At 45.6% G+C, this 25,887-nt stretch overlaps 1 protein-coding gene and 1 long non-coding RNA gene across 8 annotated transcripts in view; one reads left to right on the forward strand and one right to left on the reverse strand.

Annotated features, from left to right (window-relative positions):
* The window catches only part of LOC308178699 (uncharacterized protein), a 126,387-nt gene that overhangs the window by 95,390 nt on the left and 5,110 nt on the right, over nt 1-25,887 (forward strand). For 6 of the 7 annotated variants that reach the window (XR_013939920.1, XR_013939921.1, XR_013939922.1 and 3 more), the window contains exons 3-4: nt 12,902-13,053; nt 16,271-16,392. The gene's annotated coding sequence lies outside the window, so the exon portion shown is untranslated. The remainder of the gene's footprint in view (nt 1-12,901; nt 13,054-16,270; nt 16,393-25,887) is intronic. The other variant, XR_013939925.1, reaches the window with a different exon arrangement.
* On the reverse strand, nt 14,873-25,250 carry LOC308178700. The gene is made up of 2 exons (XR_013939926.1): nt 17,521-25,250; nt 14,873-17,369 (listed from the first exon to the last, which is right to left on the reverse strand). It is a non-coding gene; the product is annotated as an uncharacterized lncRNA (long non-coding RNA).

The following is a 25,887-nucleotide window of genomic DNA, read 5'->3' on the forward strand; positions in this document are numbered from 1 at the left end:
TGACGAGGGAAACAAAGGTGTTTCCATTAAACCTGGGAAATTCAGCCTTCCTGTGTGGAACCATTTATCCCACTGGTTTGGTGCCACAGCGCTGAGAGCCTGGAGAGTGCAGGCTCAGCTTTAACCCCATCTCTTCAACATTTGATTAATCTGAATTGGTGACACCAAAAATGGCTTGAAATGTTTAGTCGTCTGCTGCAGGAAAGAGATATTCAGGAGCCAGAGTGCCTTTCAGATCACACTGCCAGCAGAGAAAATCATTTCTTCAGGTTGCTTCCTGATACAGTGCTCAGTCCGTCTCTGAAAATATTTGGGTTGCGTTCCCAGGATTTGATTGACTCTCCTACCAACACCAAAGTTTTAATGAGCTTTGAAGGGATGAGTTATTCCAGCTCCCACATCCCTGCTCTGTGACCAGGCCTTGGGAGGAGAGGCACCGCAGGTGCAGCTGCACTGACGGCCACGAGAGCCATGGGAGAAAAAATCTCCAGGCTTAATGCCGGCAGGATCCTGCCCTGAGCCAGCGCTGCCCCTTCTCCTCCTCCCCATCCTGGGACAGCAGCAGCCCAAAGCCGTCTCCCTCCTCCCCAGGGCAGAAGCGTCAAATTTGCCCTTGGGATTGGCAGAGCTGCAAAGATGCTGCTTTGCCACAGCTTTTGGGGGTCGCATTTAATTTTAGTAATCCTGGTGGAAAAGATTTCCCACCTTTCAGTTCTACTTTGGAGCACAGGACCCAAACATCCTTTTATAAGCACGTGATGCAATGAGAGGCACCCCGGGCTTGTACAGAGATAGGAATTAAATAATCCTACCTGCTGTACGCAGCTGTGTGGTCCTTAGGTTATCTGGTTTTACACAGCGGTAGTATGTGACTGCATGTAAAATTGCCCCACGTAATTATTCAATCTCATGACAACTATTCAGTTTGCAAAGCAAAAATAATCATGTGATTACCCTGTAATTAGCTGATAGTTACTAATCAATTGCATCTGCAGTTCGCCTTCCACTTGAGGGCTTGGGGTGGTTTGTGGGAAGGGCGCGGTGCCCGCCCCGAGCAGCTCGCAGGGTGCCGCCTTGCTGTGCTCAGCCGCTGGCGGGGGGACGGGGGAAGAGCCAGGGGACAAAATCCTTCACTGGGGCTGGATGGCAGGAGTCAGGCACCTCGTGTACCGGGCACGGCTTTGGAGGGCTCAAAGTAGGACGTGCACAACCTGGTTTGGGGGATTGGCACGGAACGGGGGGCTGCAAACGTGGTGGAATGAGGTCTGGGTGCAAATAACAAATATATTCCCAAAGCATTTTGATATCCCTGTTGTCACTCGTCTTCTCAAGGCTTAGCACAGCCAGGGCTTCTTCTTTCACAGGGATGCAGTTTGCACGGCAATAAGCACAAAGTAGTGTATATGCAGAAAGATGCTAGTGTACATGTTGGCAATGTGTGTCCGCTCTTCTGGTGCATGGATGGAAAGAGGCCAGTGGAGTCACCTGTCCCTTCACCCTTAGAAACACAGGCTGGGGCTAGAATATTTGTGTTTGATCAGAAAATGGGATCGTCCAGTACCTTTGCAGAATGGCAAACCTCTGTTGCAGCCTCTGACCTCTGGACATGCACTCGTGAAACCCTCCCAGAGCATCCTGGGCTTGAGCCTGAACGTTTATGGCTATTTAGGAAGGGATGATTTGCAAAATCAGGAGCAGTGCTGGGAAAACCGAAGGGAGAAATGAGGTTACAGAGGGGTTTTAGAGAGGGATGAATGCTGAGGTTACAAACCAGGCTGGCAAGGAGGGAATGGAAGTGCTCCGGGGAGCAAGAAGGGGAGGTTGAGGGACTTGCGGAGGGAAGGACGAGGCCAGGAGCCTCGTGATGCCCAGTGGGGCTGCACGGGGGGGGCTGCAGCCCTGGGAAGGGCTGTAGGGCTGGGTGCATGTGCACCAGCACATCAGTCCTCCTCGCCAGGACGTCAACCCTCCTCGCCAACGCGCTGCCTGCCTCCCTTCCTCCCTTCCTATCACCCGAACCTCCTATTAAGAAAGATCCTGACAACACCATAAAAATGTCTTGTGTCGACTGAAAATTCATTGTTCACTAAAAGCTAATCAAAGCGCGGGTAAACACAATGGCCCCCTTTCCCCGAGCCTGACGTTTCATTTACACAAGAGCTCAAGCAGTCGCACCGGCGCTGTGCCACGCAGCCGTCAAGCATTGATTGTGCTATTCAGCAGGATGGCTCAATAATTACAGCCCCCGATCTCCAAACCACACCAAAGAGCAGGCTTACCACTGCTAGCCTTTGTTACTAATTGTCCTTCAGGATACTTGAGATGAATTACTGTGGCTTACATTTTCCTGTTTTTCCTTTGTCTTCTATTGGGTAAAAAAAAAAAAAGAGGAGAAATCTTTCCACTTAGTGGAGCTGGACAGATCAGACAAGTGTAGCGTTGCCTGTTGACAGCACTTCATAAGAAAACCCTCTGACTGCAAACTGTCTCATTGACATGTTCAGCTTGACACGTCAGATTGATTTTTGATTGTTTTACACAGCTCACTTGTGCATGTTTTCATTATCCAGGCTGGGCAGTTTTCATACTCACACTTACGAAATGTTAGAGCTATTAATATAATTTGATAGCATCTATACCGCGTCTAATTGTGACAAGTAATCCAACAAATTAAGCCTCTTTCACCAAAGCTCTCCAAAATGGATTGCACTTCTCATCTCGCTTTTGCTTTGTTTGGTTTGGGGCTGCTTGAAACGGTAGCAAATTTTTTTTGTTCTAACTTCTTAATGCTGGTAGCTGAGGACAGAATTAGGGCCAAATGTTCTAAGTTCAGGACAGAAGAGAGTGATCAGTGCCAGATCCAAACTTCGTCTCCATGACTTGAGCTGGGTCAGCTCCCGGCCCGCAGCCTGCGAGGTGACGGCGTGCCTGGGGAAAGGACACTTTGTCCAGCATGGCTCACACGCAGACAGGTCGGATCAGTGCCTGTAGTTCGTTTATTAAATCTGCGGCCTCGGGCTGCAAAACTGCCCGTGCCGGACTCAGGAGTGCGTGTCCACCGAGCAGCCGAGGATGCTTGCTGCGGGAGGGTCGCTTTCCACTTCCTCGGCGGGGAGCCCCCATGCCAGGGTGATGGCCTCCTTCCGCACATCCCCTGTGTCCCCAGATGTCCCCGCAGCCACCTGGGCTCTCCTATTCCCCCTGCTCACCCTCCAGGTCCTGCTCCACCGCTTCCCTTTCTTTTTTTCATCTCTCTCTTATGACACCAGTTCGTCAGAAGCCTCTCTGATCTTCCAGCAACCACAGAAAGGGGCTTGGATGTTGCTTGGTCTTTTCCATAAAATCGTTGCTTTTCCACCGATGACCCAAAGCAGAGTTTTTGCACAGTGGTAGCCTGGTGCCAGCCCAAACAGCCCCAGAAATTTAGGAGGAACTTTCCTTCCTAAGGCAGCTGAAGGCACAGGCTGAGTAGCGCGACTGCTCCGGGCAGCTGGCCTCTGTAGAGAATAAGCTCCTTCTGCTAGTCCTGTTTAGCAGAGTTATTCCTTGAACAGAATACCACCTGCACTGTCTTCACCTTTTTTTTTAAAAGCCATATGTAAAGGGAGGGATGAAGCCATCCAAGGTGAATTTTATAAGTAGCCCATGGTTCATACGCGAAATAGTTTTGCTGCTGCGGTCGCATTATCTGCGTGCGTGGCTGGGGCGATCAGCACTCAGAGAGCTGAGCAGCACACACTGGCCACTGTTCTCTATTTCATAAGATTGCCCTTTTTTCACCAGTCACAGGAGAAAAAAGTAATAATTCCCCATCACTTTTTCCCCCACTTTTTCCCAGTAAACAAAATTCAGTATGCGCTGGTGCCACCTGTCATTTTTATTTCATGATTACCCTGATTTCCATCAGCGGGGCAGGCACAGGGAAGGTCCACTGGTGAACAAATGCCCTTCTTGGCTGTCTCTTTGTAAAGCAGCACAGCCCTAAATGGTGTGTAAGCGCTCGCCCGCGACTGTGCACTCTCTTCATAACCCTTCCACTCGAGCAAAGTGATTGTCTGAACTGAAATCGCTTCACCGAGATGATTAAATTAGTTCCTACATGCCAGAGATGTACAGAGGTCTTGACATTTATATTTGGGTACTAGAGGCTGACATTCAAATGCAGTCGTGTTTGAAAACAGCATAATTTAAAAAGCAGCGCAAAATCCACTAATAGAACAGGGCAATGGCGAGGGCGATGCTTTCCTTCGGCTAGGGCCGTACAAAGCCATCACTTGCCGGCGTTGTGCTGGGGTGAGCAGGGAGCTGGCGTGTCCCCAGGGTGGCAGCACCCCTGGGTGCTTGGGGACATGAGGAGCCCGGGGAAGGCAGCAGGAACCCGGCACCCGGTGGATGAGGTGTCTATGGTCACACTGCATTGCCGTGACATAGCACAATCCTCTATTTCTTCCCACCAGTTGAAGGCCACGTGTGGCTGGGATGTCAAACCAACAAGCACGCAGAGGCTAAATCTCCAAAAAGGCAAAGCAAACAATTAATTGTGCTCCCAGTGAGCCCAGCCAGCAAGGAGCGACGATGCATATGCAGGCAGCTTATTCCGAATTCACCCCAGCACCCCTGTAAAGAGCGTCTGACCTGACATTACGCTCTGTATTATGTGATGTGGATGCAATAGGCTGTTCATTGCCATCATTTAGAAACCAAAATTATATGGTTTTTATCATTCTTAACACAATTATACAATTATTTAACTTGTATTTTAAAGACCTCTATCAAATCCAAACCCCACTGTTTTATCATGGCTTGGATACCCAAGCAGACACTCTCTTTTGCCTGGAAATGTAAATTTCTGCTTTAACACAGAGCTGCATTGCCACTTCTCAGTGTTGTTTTGAATGAGTGAATGCAAATGATATTATTCAATTTGCAGAAGCAGTTTCATTCATGATGTGACATTAGCATCTGGTACCTAAAGGAAACATTCTTCACCAACTAAAACAAAAAAAGTCTGATTGATAAATTCCTGTGAGCAAGTCCACCACGATGCCAGCAGCGAAGCAGCCCAGTGGTTTCCTTCTTTTGCATCAAAACCTGAGTGTTTCTGCTGGGATATTCTCGGTTTTCCCAGGACGTCCCTCAAATGGGAGGGAAAAAAGTACTTCAAAGGTCCGGTTTCAAAACAGGCATTATCTCTAGGATAGAGGATTAATATTATTCCGTGGTAGCTGCTGATAAAGCTTTGAAGAACTTTATTTTTTGTAATGTGTCAGCGGTAAAGAGAGAGGTCCGTCCATCGTGTGGCTTTGCACGTGGAGGCTGGGGCACACGAGCATGCAAAACGCCGTGGCAGGAAGAGCAAGCCTGTGCTAATCACGCGTGCCCGCATTTGTCTCATGTCTGCACGCATTTGTTATCCTCGCCTGCAATATTGATGACCGAGGACTGAGCTCAGCACACATGCGTCTTTCTCCCCAGATCCATTTTCCTCACCTTGCACTTCTGAAAAATGCCCGGATTTTTTTGTTTCTTTTCTCGTTTTCAACCATGTGAATGAGATACCCTTGTATTAGCTCCAATTCCTTTTCCCAGCTGGAAAAAAAATATCCAAACAGCAAAGAGAGGACGTGGGCAGGCCACTGCGATCGATAGCAGATAGGGCTGGGAGACGTTGTGGCTGCTGATAGCAGGTCAGCAGAGTGGAATATATTGTGAGTGCTAAGCTAGAGCATTTGATTATGCAGGGAAAACCTCATTTTAAAGGGGCAGGATAAAACCACGTTAAGAATTAAGATCAGTCTTCAAAATAGGGAAAATGACTCACATCTCTAGGACAACTGGTATCTCTTTTTTTTTTGGAAAAAAGCCTCTTAATTAATTGGGGAAAAATTGGCATAAGAATAAGCCAGAATATACATATGTACACATGGGTGTGTGTACATATACATAATACACTTAATTTATTATGCATGTGCCAGTGTGTATATGTGTGTGTACGTATGATAAGAATAATGAGCTATAACAAAAATGAGGGGACAATTATTCTGATCTTTTGTAACCCATCTCAACTGCACAAATTATCATCCTGAGTGGTCTGAAACAGAAAACTAAGCATACTAAACTATAGGGAGGCATAGTTAAAAAATAAATTAAGGAATAAAATGCACAGAGACAGAGTGCCATGTTTTGTTATGTCATTCCCTGCCTGCCTTTCTTCAGGAGAGAGATTTCAAATTAAATTCAAAGACTCTGCTTTTAAATAAACAATGAAAATTGAAAATAGGCGTCCTTGTTAAAATATATATCCATTTCCTCTCTTATTTTTTTAAAGTAATGCAGTGCTGTGCGACCATACAAAAAGAAAAAAAAAAAAAGAGGGTATTAGGTATTAGGATTCCAAGCGGGATAGTACATCTTTAATGATACATATGATAATTAAAGAATACAATAAACACAATTAGCATATGTTTTAAACAGTTTATTAGTGAAGCTTACCATAAAATCAGAATATAGAGAGCTCCAGGGTTTGTTGGGATAACAGCTTCTAATCCTTAGAGTCGTAAAATCCTTGGCTTGGAAGAAATGGGCATCTTTAAAATGATTGAATCAGCAGGCCTCGAGTGAAAACGCACAAATTAGCAAACTCCAGCAGTCGGGCACCGTGCAATGCTGCGAGGCGCCGGGGTGAAGTCATCGCTGACACTGCCCCGGCAGTCGGATGGGGCACAGCGGGGACGTGGGGCTGCTGTGGACATCCGAGGGGATAATGACTTAACTCCTTGCACACCGGGGATACCCCCAACATTTTTTAAAAATAAATAAATTGAAAAGTCCCCGTTATTTTGCAAGTGGTCACTGTGGGGAAAAATGTGTAAATAGAGGGTGGGCCTGAAGGGGCTGTCTGACTTAAAGGAGAAGGGGGCTTCGTGGGGCTCCTTTCTCCCTCGCAGCCTCCGAGGGCACCATGGCAAGGCAGCGGTGGTGGCTGGGGCCTGCAGGGGGGATCCGGCCCCGTTCGAGGGGCTCCCAGCCCCCTGCATGGCTGGAGCTGGTTTAAAGGCCGAATACTCTACCTAACCTTCTTGGCCAGGGTTCTTGCAGCAGGCAACAGAAAAACAACCCTCTTTTCAGTGCCCCTGTGTACTCCTGCTCGGCCTTTTTTCCCTTTTGGAGCTGTCCATGAGCTCCCTTTCTCTCTCCCCTTACTCCCTTCTGCTTCAGAGCCGTGTGAGAAATTTTTTTTATTATTTTATTTTTCTCTGCTAATGACTAACATATAAGCTCTTTGCCTCCATCGCTCTACTGTAGAGATAATTTCTTCCCTCTTCTGTTATTTGTTGGTTCGTTAGGAGGGGGCAGGAGGGGTTTGATCCTCCCGCTCAGGTATTTTAGGGTAAGAGCAGCCAGGAAGGCTCGGGTAAGTCGGTGTGGGCTGCGAGGAGCGAAGCGCTGCCGCGTTTCTTGAAGGAAAGGGGCAAATTGTCAACTTCATAATGAATGCTCATCAGACGTGACGACTTCCAGCTCCGCAGCGAGGGAGAAGAATAGCAGGCGGGCGGTGGTTGAACTCATCCTTATGGGGAAATCAGAGTGTTTGGATCCTGAAATTAGATCCAAAAGCAGCCAAACATCTCCGTAAAAATGGGAGCTTCGCTAAAATGAAGGCATTTCAAGTTCGCTCAGCGCCAGGTCTAATCTGACCAGATTCAATCGCAGCTCAGCACAGGGCGTTGCTTTTCCTGCAGCACGGCAGGACTGGGGGCACCGCGCTGCTCCGCCTGCTAATTTGGGTGCTCGGGAGCAAAATCTTCTGAGTCATCTTAGACATGCAAGGAATACTGAAAACACACAGCGTGTTGTGCAAGGAGGCAGTACGTTTCTTCACATTTCATTGGAGTTTGTAGTTTAATTTGCCTTAACTTCTACCGCAGACCTCAGATCCAGAAGGACCCGGTAGCTTGGCAGAAACGCAATGCACAGCGTGAGGCACTTCTTGCCCCAAATGTATTAGCCTAAATTCAAATTTGGAGGAGAAATGAAGGCCTAAAAAGATGAAGTGACTTCCCCAAGGTCAAACAGCAGGACAGTGGCAAAGGCAGGAATATAAACATGAATTATATTGTCACTCTGCCAGAGGAAAAGGTTGAAATGCAGCTCATTTTTTTTTTTTCTGTAGTTTAGACTCGGCTTGATGTATTTGACCTCTACTCAGCTGGCCAAGGTCCAGGGAAAGAAACATGAAAAATAGTAGTTGGTGTCTGCTCTGGGGAGAGAGGTCAAGGCAAACGGACGTGTGTAATGGGCTAACTCAGTGGTAAGCAAGCACGGGTGGGTTGGGGCTGCTCCATCGACTTCAGCGGATTTGGGTCACAACTGGAAGGAGAAAGGCATTTGGCCCAGCACTGTGGGAGAAGGGGAGAAAATGTAACTGCGCCCCTTTTTTGTGGTGAGGCTCTCGCGCTGCCGGATGACCAGGGGTGCTTGCAGATGGTGGCAGGACCCGAACTGCAGCTCCGTCTCCAGCTTCTAGCAGAGGAATTCAGCATCCAGTGGAGCCTTCGCAGCCAATCGGCAGGGAAGCACAGAGTAAAAGCGGGCTCGGGGGCTGCTTAGGATGGCTCTTTCAGCCTGTAAGACCCTCACCGAGGGCTTGTCCTTGCCTGGAAAAACGTTCTGCAGATCTCCATCCCTCGGCTGGCTTTGCAGGCTGCTTTTGGGGCAGAGCTGATGGCCTGCGGCCTGTACCGCCGTATGCAGCCCTCTGATGGTGTGACACCTAAGGCCCAGGCATGTTAAAGAGCAATAAATGTGCCATAATAGATAATAAACGTGCCATAATGGGTGTCCCCCTGCTGAGCAGGCGGCGGTGGGGGGGTTGAGTCCCGCTATGTCGTGCCTGATCCCAGCCCCGTGCCCTGCAATCGCCACAGTGCCACCAGGGTAAAACCGCAGCCCTCGGGCTCAGGGTAGGCTCAAGAAACAAGGAGCTGCTCCAGGGAGAATGAAGCTGGAGTAAAATTAAAAACAAAATTCAGCAAGTATCAAGTACCCTGCTCTGCTCTCGCCGTGATAAAGGCCATGACATTTTCTAAACCTGGGATTTGAAAGAAAACATTTTAAATAATAATTTGTTCACCGTTCTCTTTTTCATTCAGGTGCAAGCATTAACTCGATTTATTATTTTTTTAACCAGCTAAAAAAGTGCCACAAGCATTTTTGCCATCAGTACTTGCATTTTGAATGTAAGGCCAATTTAGCATGTGCAAAATATTTTCCTGTTCATTTTCCTCTACAATTTTATATTTATTAGTGAGAAACCCAGAAATGGTGGATATTGAATTCAGCTAAAAACTAATTCTGCACTGAATATTTGACTAAGGCATTGACTTTAAACTGTTATTTATTTTTACAAGTAATCCAAAACTAATGCTGCAGGGTTTATTACCTGGCCCATATCACACATAATTTGACATTTGAATGTGAGGGCTCACATGTACGTTAAAACAGAGAGAAAATATGCACAGAAAATTTTCAAGACTACTTAAGAAAAAAAAATAAAAAATCAGAAAATTATTATGTGCCCCAAGTACATTGCAAATTGAAAAACTGACAGTGGTGGGTAGCCAGTACACTGACATTTATTTGCTCAGCTCCTCTGCACAGACTTTTAGGATATTCTATCATGGTTTAATGTCTCTCAGCAAAGAATGTGCTATAAAAAAAAAAAAAGCAATGCAGCTGATAAAATTAATGAAACAAATCATTGTTGAAAAGCATTTGGTGAGGTGTGAATTTGAAAGCTAGTTTCCTAATACAATATTTGTAAAATAAACAGAAATTAATATCCATTAATATTAACATAATTATCTTAACTGAGAACGTTGAACTGTTGCCTGTTTTGTGCTTTTCAACTGCAGCATCTCACTACAACTGTTTTTGTAGCTGGGGAATAATCTGCTTGTGTATGCTGTAATGACACAAGAAATAAAACATAATAAAAGGAATAAAATGTGAATTCCCATCTCAGCAAAGAGTAATTCCACAACACATATATTTTTGGTGGCTTTCCCAGAAGGTGAACACTTCTGCATGGCTTTATTTCCTAGCCCCGCTTTCACTGCGACACAGAGCCTGGTTTATAGGAGAAGCTCACTCTGGTTAACACAAAAACCTTTCCCCAGCTCTTAAAACAACTCCGAGTGCTCCTAAATCTCCCAGAGGCCCCCACCCATCCCTGCAGCCCCCATCCAGACGGGCTCCAGGGCCGTGAGCTCCTGCTGCGGCAGTGGTCCAAGCAAAAGGTGGGACGCCCACCTGGGAGCATCCCTGCTGCTGGTGGCCCTCGGGTGCCCGTCACACCACCGAGGAGCTCCCAGGTGGGAATCTCCCACTTTGGCATTCACAGTGGAAGTGAATTCAAATCTTCCCAGCTCCATGCATCGCCGCCTTTCAGGCCAGCTAGAATCTGAAAAAAAATATGGCGTTTTCCGTGCGAAACGGTTTATTTTTAGTTCTGCAGCTACCGCAGTGTCTCGCTAGTGAAACCAGGCACTACGTGAACGGAAATAAAAATACCAAAACCTCATAAAGACAAATCACAGACAGCAAAGGGGAATTTGTTCTTTAAATCATCGAAGCAATACGGCACACGACCGCATGCCTGTAGTTAATCAGATTGGACTTTGCCGGATGCAAACACCATCGTCCTACATGGTGCCAAAGGCTGGAGGGACGAGCGGTCTCGGGCAGCCCAGGACACACCAGATCCATCCTTCTGCCTTTCAGACATCTCCGTTACAAAATCCAAGAGCAGCCACCTGTAGCACAAGAAAGCCGAGCAGGCAGGACGGGGACAGTTCCAGCTTTGGCTTCAGGAAGATTTCTAATTTGCAGTTCGTTAGGTCCCACGTTAGTGTTTGCTGCCTGCCCACACGTTGTGTGGAACATATGCTTTAGATGGGATCCTTTCTCTGAAGCGAGATGAAGCGCTGAAGATTTTCTAAGCAAATAGCCCCTTCTAAAAACCTTTTCTTGTCCATCCCTTGCCCCATTGAGCAGGTGTGAGTGAGTGTCCGTCCAGCACATCGCCTGTACCAGCTGTGGCAGGTATCCCCAGGGTCTGACCCAGAGGGACCAGGGTTGTGCCAATAACTCACTTCTTGGCTGAGCCACCTCATTAACCAAAACATTTTATCCATCCTGAAAAATAAATAAATAAATAAATAAAATAAAATAAAATAAAATAAAATAAAATAAATTACTCTTTCCTAAACCTTCATTAACCAATTCTATTGTGACTATCAAGCACAGATTGATTTTAACTGTTGTCTTGGGGAACCAAATATCCGAAACATTCCTTTTTGGAAGTGGGGAAGTGCAACTTTTTCCCGTCTCCGTTCCAGCCTGCCACGTTGCCATATTTACCACGGCGCTAACAGTTGTCAGAGATTATCTGGCTGAGTCACAGCTTTTACGGGCTCGACTCCGGTACTAGAGACGCGAAGCAGCTCCTCTGAAACCCAAGGTTTATGTTGGCATCAGTGAGATCAGAATTCGCCCTTCTGTTTACCATTTAGCTGAATCACCCCATCACAGACCAACTGTCATCTGTCACTCCATACTTTTAATGGTACATTGCACTGATGTTGTCTATTTTTTCCCCTTTCTAGCAGCCCTGTCACTCTGGTATGTGCTAATCTCTTCTTCCAGGCTTCTGTTGGTTCTCTTAATGACTACGCGACTGCAGTTTAGTTTCCAAAAAAAAAAAAAAGAAAAAAGAAAAAGGAGAGATTTTGGGGAGTTAGAGACAAAATCAGCTTTGCCACTTTGGGAAGTGCCTCCCAAGATGCGCTGTGCTCCTACCATGGAAGGCACACATTTAGCTGGGGAGCGGAGCAGACAGGATGCATCTCACCACCTGCGTGTGTGGTGGATAATTAATTAACTTTAAATTTGCTCTCTGTTCTTAACGGTAGGGCATCCCCACAGCTCCGTGTCCCTACGACCAGGGGACCAGAAATCCTTACCCAGTGCTTGGCTTCCTCGGGCCCGGTGGTGATGGCACTTTGGTGCTTGTTAACCCCTGCAGTGACAAGGGGCTCACAAGGCACTGGCAAGCGCCTTCGTGCAGCATTTATCACCCGGTTCAATCTCCAGGCTTTTTTAGAGGTGCTTTTCTAGCATCTGCAAAGCAAATGTGTTCTTTTTCTGGGGGGATAAATTGCAACAACAAGGGGAGGGCAGTGCCTTGCAAAGGGCAATGCAACTATGGGAGGAACTGCCAACAGAGGGCAATATCGAATATTTCAATATTTGAATTTTGTTTCCTGTCCTTAGAGAGGTGTATGTGGGTGTGGGGTTGAATTTAAGCTACATCAATCATTATGGAGTCTTTCCACCCATCCTCCATTTGGTACACTTAGATTTTTCATCTAAGAATAGTATGTGGCATTTTTTTTAACCAAACATCTACAAAAAGTCCCCAACTTTGTTTGTGACCTTTCCAAAATTACCCGCATGCATGTGAAACAAGCCTTAACACCGAGCCGTGAATTTTGTGCAAACTGTCACTTAGCTGTCGTGTGTAATGCCTGCATACGTTAACCCACGTGGGGGTCCACACGTCCCTGTACTGGCAAAGGGTTTTGTCCCTGCAAAATGCACGTAAATGTACACACGATTTCGATGAGTCAAAGTTCAGGACAAAAATTGGTTTGCTCGTTCAATTGCTGTGTGTGTGTGACATGTAGTATACATAACTTGTAGAGGTCCATCTGGTAAGAGAAATAATATTGTGTCATTGCATAATATGTGTCTGGTTATGGGTGTATTTCTCTGCACTCCTTCTTTGTCATGATTCCATGGTTTAATTTAAATACGTGTTTCACTTCTCTCCATATTTCAGGTTTATTACAGAGTATGAAAAGCAGGAAGCTTTCTGCTCACTTCATACATCTCCTCCGCAGAGCCAGCCATCAGAAGCCAGCACAGACTCCAGACTGATTATTGTTACACATGATCTATGGAGCAGATAAATTACAGCTTGATTTTTATAAGGTATGTTGAGCCTGCAGGCTTCAGCAGAAACAAAAACAAAACAAAACACAAAACCTTGCTTTAACTAGTAATTTGAGGGAATATGACAAACCTGACACGGAAGTCACAGAGCAAATAAATATGCACATCCATCATTTTGTAAAATAATGCCTTCGCTAGAGAGACCTCTGCTTGCTGCAGTCTGCACTGTAAAATTTCTTTGTGGTTTACCAGTCTCAGATCTGTTATATGAAGGATCAAGTTTGTTATATTTGAAGGAAAGAATTATATGCATATAAGAACCAGTGTCGTACAGTAAAATAGCGCAAATATCAATCTGTGTGAATCAAAACTAAGCTGATGTTAGGACATATTATAGTATTCCTGGAATGTTTAGATGTGTTTTTTCTTCAAAATATGATTGCTGAAACACCAATCTGAGAGTCTTTTCTTTTATTGCAGAATAAGCCAATTCCTAGAAATAAAATCACCTGATGGTTATCGCAGATACAAAATCCCACTTTGCACAAAATCCAACAAAAGGCAGTTTCAGGGTCATCTGAGCACAATAGTTTTGGTGGTGCACTGGAAAGAAATTCTGTAAGAAATTCTCACTTTGGGAATTGGCTTTTTTTTTTTTTTTCAGCTTGCTTGCTAATATTTGGAAGGTTTTGTGTGATGCTGAGGAATGCTCTCAGTGCCCTTTGTGTAAGGGCTGCCTCGCCAACAGTCCCCTCCCTGTGGAGCCGGGGACTGCAGTTATCACCGGGTTCGTGCTCACCGCACCGCACAACAAAGTGGGAAGTGTTTTAAGATGAGGCTGAAGCACTGGCACCGATGGGAATGTTGCCTTTGACATTTGAAGGAGGGTTTTACCTGGCAAGTTTAAGGGCTAAATCTAACAATTTATGTCAAACTGCCCCTGGAGAAAGCACAAAACAGAACCAAATGTTCCAGTCCTAAATAAGTGCCTTCATCAGAGCCACGAGCACTTTCGTGCTCCCTTCCTGATCCAAGGAGCCCCAGATTTTTCTCCCTTTCCTGTGATGGTTCTTGAGCAGGCAGGATGGAGAGGAGCCAGGTCACCACCACACACACATACACGTGCTCACGTCCAAAATGTTCCCCAGCCGAGAGGAGACGCTGTGCCACAGTGGGCCTGGGTCCTCCTGGGCTCTGGCAGGACCTAGATCTCCGGTGCCTTGTGCCTGGTCTCCACCACGTTCTGAGAAATCACAACTGACATTGTTCAGAAAAGAGTTCAAGAGCCTCTGTGCGCAAGGACCCAACAGGGCAGGGGCAGAACCCACAAACCAAGCAGCTCAGCCACCCCAAAACTGCTGCAGCTTTGAGGATACACATAGTTATTGCTGTAGGTGTCAGAAAGCGTTGACATAAGTTGGACTGGCAACAAGTGGAGGATTTCAGGTTAAGAGATCCGGATGTAGGGCCCACATGCCTATATTATATGTGATCCTCATATCCTGCCGGGGAGGTCTGCAGAGACCTGCCTGTATTGGACCACAGGCCTTCCATCCAACAGACCGTCCTACATATACAGCAAGGTGGTGATCTGAAAAGTAACTCTGATACCTACAGACAGCTCTTTTGGTCTGATCTTGGAGTTTTGGTCCACAAATATGAACCTTTGCTTTGGTCTGATCCTGCAGTGCTGGTCAAGCCAGGCAAATGTTATTTGAGCCACTTGGAGCACAGCTTATTTGAAGAGACCACGATCTATTCCACTGTCTTCCAAGTCACACCTTGCAGTTTAAAAGCGGAACGCATGTTCACTACTCTTAGCTTTGCATAGCCAAAATAGCGGTTTGTGCTTCATCCATAAAATTGCCAGCTAAATTTTAATTCTGGAATCATTACTCTAGGTGTTTGTCAAGAAAGATGTACAAAGCAGACAGAACATGCTTAGCATTTCATACACCAGGTTGAGCTGCAGGAATGACAGGTTGAAAAATCTTGTTTGAACTCACAGACTGAAACCATTTAATATAGAAGTCACTGGTGGACTATAAATATGGAAAACCAACGTGCCATATTTTTACAGAATCCCCCTTCTGAATATCTTTTAAATATATTATTATTTCAGAGCAGCTGTAGAACCTAAGCTCTCCCATTTTTGCTTTGAACATCTACTGTTCTTCGATGAGTGAACCTTCAAAATGTGCACCAAATGTGTGCACAACACACAATTCATTTGAATGTGCACTTGTATTAACTGACCCTGCAAAAGCCAACTGTGTTCATTTAGGCTAGGAATTACCCAATTTGCTCACATAATCTCAGCAATTACATGTTCATCTTGTTTAAATATCAGACCTATGGTGTCATTTACGTAGTATCTGATCTTTCTAGTTAACCTCAAAGATATTAATCTTTATTAAAGGGGGTGAGAGGTAAAGAGGGGGAAGAGACGCTGGTGACAAATATTTTGACAGCTAGGAAAAGCCATTTATAAAGTAAGCATCAGTAAACATTAGGAGTGGCATACTGATATCAGCAGCAAGTAAATGGTTGGCCAAGACTGCATAAGGTATTACACCCTAAATAATGGCAACCATTCTTTTTTCCCAAGGTTGATCTTTTATATTTTTAAAAGAGAAATTTACTATGATGCATCCTATGGTAAAATGCCAGAATTTGACTGAGATTTACTTAAAGTGACAGCAGTGCCCCATTTTGTCCAAGAAAGATGATTACTAAATGTCACGTCTATCTACTCTCATGTGGATCACTTATTTGACATGTTCGTGTCTAAGCTTTGCAGTGCTTTGCAACATGTTTTCTGCTGCTCTGGGGCAATTTGGAATCTTTCCGGTGAAAACGTGAGCTGGCCAGCAGCAGTTCATTAAAATAAATAAATAATAATGCTGGGATTTGTTCCTCTGCATCTCAAGGGTGTCAGGCCAGAAGCAGGCATCAAAAGCCCTTACAAGAACAGACCACGAGCGTATGCTTCTGGTCAGGCTGCGAGAAGGCCGTAACTGGCTGGATGCTCTTGCCATCTCAGCTGGAGTAAAAGCACAGGAAAAAGAAAATGCTGACATTTAAACACAGAAAATAACCTCCTGAAATTTGCTCTTTTTTCGTTGTTGTTGTTGTTCGTTTGTAATTTTTGTTCTGTGTTTGTTTTTTGTTGTTTTACTGGTGGTGGTGGTTATTTTTTTTAGAAATTTGTCTTCAGAACCATATTCTTTCTTTCTTTCTTCCCCACATTTCTCAGTTCCTGGAGCAGGGTAGACGTGAAACCTACACGGACTGGCAGAGCCACAGCGAGGACTCCTGCAGCCAGGACTCCCATTTCCATCACCTGCTTTGCCGAGCCTCGGAAGTGACCTAAGGCAAGTGTAATGGAAAGCAAGGTGGAAGGCTTTTTGCACAAAATGGAATGGTAGCAATGAATAATTAATGGTATTTTACCTACTTTGCCATTTTAGCTTGTCTTTCTTAGTCGTTTTTGCCTTCCAGCCCGAATGCTTGTCTCTAGGTTGATACACTAATGCATGCATGTGTGAGAGATCAAAATGTGGTGGCTTGAAGAGTCAGGAATTAAAACAGGTGCTAGAAGTGGGGATCCCACCAGACCCAACTGTTTGTAATATCCCCTGCGGTCCAGAGAGAGGCGAACCCTTAGCACAGAACCAGGGTGCCCTTCCTCCCATGCTCTTAGAAATTTCTATCAGCCCCACTCAAATACAGCAGTACATAAACAACCTGGGCAGACGCCCATTTATTTACAAATGTCCAGGTGCAAATTCTATTGTCACAGAATACTGCAACAACGCTGTGTAAGGGTTTATTTGTTGACTGCGCTGTGCTGTCTGTGCAGTTATAACCTCAGCCAGATTCTCATGGTCAGTCCATCCCAAACTCACAGCAGCTCTATAAAATTTCAAGTTTTTTCTTGTAGATGTTCTTTGGGATGCCCAGCTAACACATCAGCACTCCTTTAAGTCACAGTTTAACTCCCAGAAAACCTGCAGGAGCAACAAACACGGCTCTAAATGTATCCTACGTAATATGAAAAGAGGGGGTTTTATCATATGGTGGAAGATTAAAGCCTCTCTAAATGAAAGTAGAATGTGTAACTGAATGCAAGGTTTCTAAATAGGTGGCACATGTCAGCCGGCATTACAACGGTGTCTTTAGGTGAGCCTTTGATATAGACCGTTAAATAGTTCAGTGAGATAGATGTGACCATGAGAGGGTTTCGCAGCCTTGATTTGTTTTCCAGCTAAAATAAATCTGAATAGTATAGGCTTAAATTATCTGTGATTTTTCTTTAAAAGGACACATAAAAGCTCACGAGATCGCTGCACAACCTGGGGAAAAAAAGAAAAGAAAAGAAAAAAAAAGAGAGAGAGAGAAGAGGAAAAAACAGAAAAACTATGAAAGATTCATTTTAATGGAATCCAGGTTTAGCTGTTTCATATTTAATAGTATTTAATATTTCATTTACTACTGGGGACTCACCTTTTTCAGAAGAATGTAAGATTCGAGGCACCATCGTGCATTAAGATTTTATGTCTGACTGTAGCAATGCTGTAGAGGTTGGCGTTGGAGCTGCTCAGCCTGATGCAGAGCCTGCAAGCACCCAGCTCTCTCGCTTTTTTCCTACAGCGAAAATAGGAGCCGAAGCCCCAGAAAGTGGTGGGGTAGAGCTGCGGATCCTAGCAACAGGCGGAGAGAGAGAACTGTACGTTTCTTCAAGTCCTCCAAGTGCTGGTGCCTTCTGGTGCAGGATTTACGGGGAGCAGCAGAGCTGGAGAGGGCACGGACACCCAGAGATGTCCAGTGGGGTGGGTGAGCTATCACAGTGTGGGGAAAGAGCAAACAAAGCCACACTCAAGTTTATATAGTCGTCATTATTGCACTTTCTTTCATGATAATGCACTGCCTATTGATGGTGGGGTGGTTTTTTTCTTGTGTTTCTTTTTTTTTTTCAATTTTCTGAGCTTTTAATCTTTTTTAAGCTCTTCTCGGCAGTAATGCGGGCATTTCTTTTTAAGTGAGTGCTGAATTTTTGCACTCTAACGTGTGATCACAGGGCTCTGTGAGAAAACCCATCATTCCGTGGTGCACAAGCAAATCATGAGCATCAAGAGCTATCCCCTGCGTTTTGCAGAAAGGAAATTTAGGCCTGGGAGGACCCCTGCCCAGGCCCACAGCTGGATGGGGGCTGCCCTAAGCTCAGTTCCACGTGGTGCACGAGGACATGTGGGTGCTGGCAGGGTGGAAAAGTCCCCAGAGGGTCATGGTTCTCCATCCTGCCCCAGTGCAAAGAGCAGATAGGTCTTTTCCCAGTCTTGCTAAGGATAAGGGTGACCCCACTGAATTCAGAAATACCCATACCATTGCCTGAGAATCTGGGCAGCTGCCACGTAGCACAGATTTGTGCATGGCATGGGAAGGCACTGCCTTGTTTCACGAGGGACTGCTATCAGGTGGCACCTTCAGAGCCCTGAGTACACATTTTCTGGAAGGAGAGGCTCCTGTTAAATACGCAGCAGCTCTTGTCTTTACAGTATTCAACCAGGTTTTCTTCCTGAAGAGTCCTGATCCAGTTATTCCTGAAGAGTTCTGATACAGTTTGGCCCCTCTCTGTGGATATTCTTCAGAGCCTGAAGCTCTCAGACAATCTAAAAGTCTCTCCTGACACCACCATAGCAAGGTGGTTTTCAGTCATCTAGCATTTCACTGGCTTCCACACCAGACCAAATATAAAAAGGAACCTCCAGACTTCATAGTCCCATCAACCCATCCAGAAATGTATCATTTTCCCAGCTGATGGCAGTTTGTTAGGTTTTGCTACCCGTTGTCCTGCTGGGAGAAGCTTTCCAACTCTTAGGAGTTTTGCCTGGATGCAACATGTGGGAAGAAGGACGTTTAGAAGAGCGGGCATGCAGAGCATTTCGTGGTGCAACACATACTGCTTCTGTTAAAAGATTAATTTTGTAGCAAGTAACACCGGTGGGCTGCTGCCTTGGACTGGACCAGATGCTGCAAGGATGAAGCACAAACTCAGACAGACGGTTGCAGCAGAAGAGAAGGATTTGGTTCCTAGCAGCTAGCACCAAAGCAGAAGAAGGGTGCTGTGAGACCTTCTTTTTGGGGGCATGTTCAAAATACACCCCCCTCCTGGAGCTGCTAGCTTCAAGATTATCTAAAGAGGTGTTTAGCCAGAAGAGGGCAAGCAGCTTTTTGCTAGCAATTTCTCTTTCAGATCTCATCTTAGGGGCTCTGGCATTTGCATAACTTCCCACAGAAACTGAATCAATGGTTGACATGACGGAACAGAATCTCAGGCGTGATTTAGCATTAGTCAGCCACTAGTCATAAGCATACTGTCATCCCCCTATAGCTGACATCTTAATATAGTTGGCCCCATGCACTCACATGCTCGGCAGCAGCAGATTCTTGTGGTGTGACCATGCTCGAACTGTTTAACACGGGCTTGCACATTAAAACATCCCAAACACGCTGGTCCGATACGATCAATTTTCAGGGCATTTTCCTTTTAGGTAAGAAGGGAATTTTAAGTCCTCTTAAATAATTGAAGATACTACTGATACAATCAAAAGTCAAGCTCCCCAAGATGAAAATGTCTAGATGATGAATAAGTTAATGGAACTAAAATCCCAGTCGTAGCTGATTAGGGGACCAGGAGAGTTTATCAGAGATGGGAATGCACAAGCCCAGTCACAGCCTGACCTTGTAACGAATGAGATCTGAAAAGCAATTAATTGAGAAATTATCAGGGAAAAACGAAGTTGTATGGTTGGTTAGGTAAAGCAATATGTCAATGGGCCAGGGATTGATTTGGCTGGAATACCTCAAGGTCTCTGTTCTGATGATTCAGGACTTGAAGGAACTGGCCCGAGCCAAGCAATAAAAATAAAACAGGGTCAGCAGAGGGAGTCATCAGTCAGCACGGTGGATCAGTGTTCATGCATTATTTAGCTGATAGTTAAGGGAAGTTATCAAACAAGAACAGGCTTTAATCCCAACTTTTTCCCCAGGGGGAGAGGAATTGAAGGGAGAGAAAGGAAAATGCTCCACTATGCAACTGCTCACCGTCCTCAGCCGAAACGCTGAGCTGGGAGAGGGCTGGTGGGAGCAAGCGGTGGCTGGTCCTACTGGCACCCGTGGCTGCAGCGAGGCAGTTAGAAAGACCCCACTGACTCTCAGTCTTCAGGCACCGTCCCTGAATCCCAGAAGTCAACACTGTGACATCTTCTTCCCTTGAGTTTCCTTCCTCCCTTTTCCTGCCAGCTGACTTTCTGATGTGTGTTAGAGCCCAGGCATATCTACAGGCAGTTATGAAACCCCCGCTCTGTTGTGGTTTGACAGTGGGCATCGTTTTTCTTCTATATCTTATTCCTTCCTCTTGCCAACAAGCCATACAGGACTTCGACTCCATCTCCTGCAGATATGCATACATCCCCCGGGCCACTAATGCTGACCTCCCGCCCATTTGTACCTTGGTTATATCAACCCACGCTCCCCCCAGCCTCCCACGTGCTATGCGTTCGAGAAGCTATTGCTGAAAGCAAGACATTATCATGTTGATCTGACCTGCAAAACATGGCTGGAAACAGAGTTCCTCCTCTCCACAAGATGCTTTAGGGTCTGAGTATGAACCAACCTGAATGAGAATGTAGTATCCTGGAGCTCAAGAGAGCAGCACAACAAAACAAATGATATATATAAAGTCTTCTGGAAGGATCAGTGGGCTGGGTGAGAATAGCTGTCTCTTTGCTTGTCTTATGACAATTCACCAAATAACACTAAAACATGTCTCCTCTCTGAAGACAGGAGAAAACCCCCGCAGAACCAGCCAGCACATGTTTCGTGGCAGGAGCAGGGCCTCAGACACCACAAACAGTTCCTTTTTAGGAGCTCAAGATCCTGAGAAGCTGCAGAAAATTTGGGCTGGAGGTTTGCTAGAAAGCTAGAAAGCCAGCTTTCCTGTTGGGACAATATTTTAAGTTCTGGGTTTTTTTTTAGTTTTGGTGTTGATTTTTTTTTTTTTTGAGAAAGGTTTTCTACATAGTTCAGATTTGTTACTGGGTCTTTTTGTCATTTCCTTAACAAAACCTAAACGACAACCGCCTCCGTGGCTGAAAATAGGAACGTCATTAACATAGCTGTAGTGGGGCGAGAGGGAAAGGTTTGGGGGATAAATATAAAACGTCCAGTGATGCAGATATAGGCTGGGTGCGTTAATGTCAAGGCTAAGGAGGGCTGCCTGGAGATAACAACACGAGGAAAAACTAAAGCGGGGAGAGAAGCTTCCATACCCCCTGACAGCAGTGATGGAGGAGTTGTACTGGACTCTGCTCCATATTCCCCATGGTGGGGAGGACGGCCAAGGGGACCTGGTTCAGTTGTGGGTGTCTTGTTGGGGGGGATCCGAAATGGGGAGTTGGAGGAGTGGGAAAGGGAACTAAAGTGGTTCGTGAGAACTGGTTTCCTTGCTAAGGTTGATCTTTGGCTGCAGGGAATGGTCAGGTCCAAAAGCACCACAGATGGGGAGCTAAAAACCCCACTAATGGAAATCAGAACAGGGCAGTGATTTTAGCCAGTTAAATCCTAGAGCAACTCCAATATTACACTGCAAGTAGCCACTGCTGCTCCTTTATCACAAACACGGGTTTTTAGAAGGAAATTCCAGCAGCAACTTGGAGATAAAGGAGCGACTTTATCCCCCTGCCTGTGAACATATCTCAGCATGCACTCGTTTCTGGGGCTCACGGCATGTCATGCTCCACGTAATGCATTTTCCAGTTGTCCTCACCCAAGAGTTTTGCATTCAAGGAACAGATCCCCCAGGTGAATTCATCAGGTGGAATAATAACTGATGCCCAGGCTGGGAGCTGCTGGGCCAGCAGATCCATTCTGCAGTGCTCATAGGGCTACATTTCAGGGCAGCAGAAATGCAGTCTCCTTTACTTGAGGACCAGAAGGAAACAGCAATATATTTCTAGCCTGTTTTATTGAAATAGACGAATAAACATGAAGTCTAAGAAGCAGGACTTTGCAAACTAAGTAGCAGTGCCCAGCAGGAGGGTCGTGAAGCAGGATATTATTTGTGAATAAAGCCAAAAGATGCATGGTTTCTGTCATCCCAGCACATCTTCTTGGTGCCGGGCAGGAGAGGAGGCCTGATCTGCATAGGGGATGTGGAGGCACCTGGAGCACTTTCTAGAGCAATGTACCACCTTACCTCTCTGAGCATTTCCATAGAGCTGAATTCTACACATTTTAAAACCAAGAGCTAAATCTTGTACTCCAGGATCATTTCAAAGCCAGGCTCACATCCACTGCTGCCTATTAACAGGGGATCACTGAGAAAGGAAAAGGGGATTCACCACACTGTAGCAGCACGGTCTTTTCTCCCTTGCTTCCTTTTGGGGATTGCATCATTCTTCACCTCCGAGGCTGTGTTTCTTTGCAGTCTCAGTCCTGAATCGGGGGGTTTATGAGGTGGTGGTGGATATGTTGGCATGCCCTGGCACTAATCACACATTATCACCTTATGATAATTATCAAAGCTGATTCAGAAGAAATCCTCTTTGGAGAAGGTCCTTGGGCTGCCCTCTGCTCTGCAAAGCGCACAGGGTGCTCCCCAAACAGGGCACAAGCACAAAGATTGCCGACAGTAAAATCAGTGAAATCCAAAATGTGACAATTTACTGCATGAAGCGACTAGCTAGATACTATCACCGTGACATCATAAATTCATGTTTTTATGGTAGGAATCACAAAACATTTGTAGATACATATAAAAATTTGGTCTCGAGGAATTCTGTGATCCTCAGCTGCTCTGCGTGCACACTTCATAGCTGGCTGCCTGATCTTGCTAATACGAGCACGTACGTTTGCAAGCTGTGTAGCTACAAGAACCCAGAGACCAATTCCATGCATGACTTTTTCTTAACTTAAATGTACTGCTACCTGAGATTCGTTTGTTCTCTGAATGCCGCTAGAAATAAGACAACAAAGGCAAAAAGCGGTGCCCTGGTGCAAACAGAGGTATTTGTGACTTTTGAATTGCACCGCTTCACAGAAGGGGTGCTGGATTGCATCTGATCTCACATAGGTGGGAAATCATTCAAGCAGGTAGGCTCCAGGTGTCAAAGAGGACCCTTAGTTCAAGATATTTTGTATTTGGCTCACACGGAGCTGGTACGGGGTTAGTAATTCCGTAAATCTCCCATTTGGCTTTTTTGTTGTTGTTGCAAAGGGTTAACAGGCACTGAAAAACATTTCTAGGATGAAGTGCTAAGATTTAGTGCACTGAATTAATTCTTAAATTAGAACAGGGGATTTGCACATGATTTCTAAGGGAAATTATCTTCTGGGTAAAATTAATACAGGAGATGTTTCAACATCTGGGATGGCATTATTATGAGCAATGATTACCCAGACATTGCCAAAAGAAAGGGAGCACATCAGACTCTTTCTTTCCCTAACCAAACTAAGCTGCTCACCCTGAAGGAAGAAGACTATTTGCAAAAGCACCGGCTTTATTTGGAAACGCACACGAAGTATTACCCTCTATCTGCAAAAAAAGCTGCATGCCCGATGAGGGGTGGTAGGGAAACAAAACTGCAGGCAGCGAGGGTGCCCTGTAACTCCTGGGTGCTGGCCTCAGTCTGTCTTGCCTTCGAGCTCTTCATCAAGGAAGGCGCTTAATGCGGTGCTACAGCTGTCCAGGTGTTTCACGTTGGGAGGTTAAAGAGGAGAGGCGCTGGCAGATGTGACCTGGAAAAACTCAGCCTGTATCTCCTTGGCATCCCGCACAGCCCCGCTCGTCCCACCCAGAGGGGCCGCGAGAAGCAGCCCAGCGCCGCAGCTCCCTCCAGCGCCGCTCGATCCCCGCCTCGCATCTAACTAGGGCGCGGAGGAAAGCCAAAGCAAGACCTGCTCGAGTTAGTTTGTCAAAACAATCACACTCCAGGAGGAGCTTATAAATATTTATTTTGCTTCGGAGTACTGCGTTTTGTAACAAAAAGGGGGAAAGGCGCTTGAGTGGGAAAAAGACCAGTGGCATGCAGGCCCCTGCTCCTTTCATAGGAAAAAACACCGATGTTTAATTTAAAAGGGCATAAACATAAGACAAATGCCTCTTTACTTTTGTGCTAGTAGCTGGCTATTAAATTACACCACAAGCACTACGTGTGGGACTGGGAGAGTGCGTGGTTATTTCTGCCTCCTAAGCCAGAGTGCGAGTCTCAAGGTAATTACTTGGGATCCAAGTGTAATTACCAACTGATCTGCAGGAACATACACAGCAGTGACATCTTTTCAAGGCAGCATTAGAGCCTGATGATAACACGGCATCATTAACACAGCTTAGCACTCCCGTCCGTGGCTGCGGGCCATGGCTTTCCCTGCGAGCAGCTCCGGGTTGGGACACGAGAGCGGCGATCCGCCGGGAGCCACCCGAGACCCTGCCTCCGGTGGCTGCGTGTGAGCAGAGCAGTGCCGATCGTGCCCATAGCAAACAGGATGTCCTGATGGTGCGAAATTAAGCCAGAAAATACATTTTCTCCAAGATATTTCTCTTTCTAGTAGGTCTGCAATCTACCCTTACTTCTTCCTCTGCAAAGCTCTGAACGCCCCAAGCAGGAGGGTGCTGCGTCCCGCCGATACCCCTGGGGTCACTGCCTCTTTGTTTAGCTTTGTTCTGGTTCCCTCTGCTTCGCTGTGACAGCATCATGCTAAAATTTTGGAATATTTTCTCTTCAGCTCACACCTCATCCATCCCCTTTTGGAAGACAGCAGGTATAGGGATTCTCTTGCCTTTATTCTTTTATCTTTTCTTTCCAAGGCTGCAAGCATCACAGTAAACAACCCATTTATTCTGATGGTCTTGAAAGCTTTCCTTACAACTCCAGGAAGGTCAGAGAAAAGCTTCAGAAAGAGAAAAGGAAAATAAAATGTCGTTTCTTTAGAAAAATGCCTGGTTTGTTACCACACTTTCCCAGCAATACAGTTCTCCAGAGACAACACAAATAATAGACTAACTTTAGAAATTAAGACATGCTAACGAAAAACAAAATACGTTTTTAATTCATCTTCTTCGGGTGCCTTTATTCGCATCGGTTCTAGATCATGAATGCAAACAGATGAAAAGATGACAAAACACAGCTTGACATAATTTCCCCTAAGAAGTGTGGGACATGAGATTATACAAATAAGCAAGGCGATGTCTCCCGGTTCCTGCAGGTAGCAATGCATTCGCACACGGTTCAGGTTCAGTGATGTTAAAGCGAGATTGACAGGGTAACTAACCCCAGAAGGAGGTTTTCCATCTCGGGCAGCCCTGCTAAACCATGCCTGATGCTTGGAATGAGCTCCGTTGCACAGAGATATCTTTTTTTTTTTTTCCCTGGTTTTGCTTATGCGCTGGTTTTATCAGAGCAGCTCCGCAGATGTCAGTGAGACAAATTTTGTTTTCAGTTACATCAGTGTAAATCACAACTGATCCAGTGAACTCAGATATCCCCACGTAACAGCGATATCCTTGACATTAAGAGTTTGGTGCCATGGTATTATGACAGCTTTAAACCCCTCCATGAAGAAACAAAGTCAGGATCAGCACCGTCCTGGAACGCATTACAAAGCATGTTTGTTATTACGAAGAAGACAGCATTTGCCTTGGCTGTGAAAAAGAAAACCAGATCTCTAACAGCTAAGATTTCATCTCCGCAATTTATCCAATGAGATTTCCAATCCTCTTGCGCAGATACCCTGCTGCTAACATAGCAGTCAAGATCAGAGCACTTAATCAATCATTCACTGAGGACAAATATGCGTAATCTAAATTAGAAC

This window comes from Anser brachyrhynchus (assembly GCF_964034855.1).
Source record: "Anser brachyrhynchus genome assembly, chromosome: 16".
Classification (NCBI taxonomy): Eukaryota; Metazoa; Chordata; class Aves; order Anseriformes; family Anatidae; genus Anser; species Anser brachyrhynchus.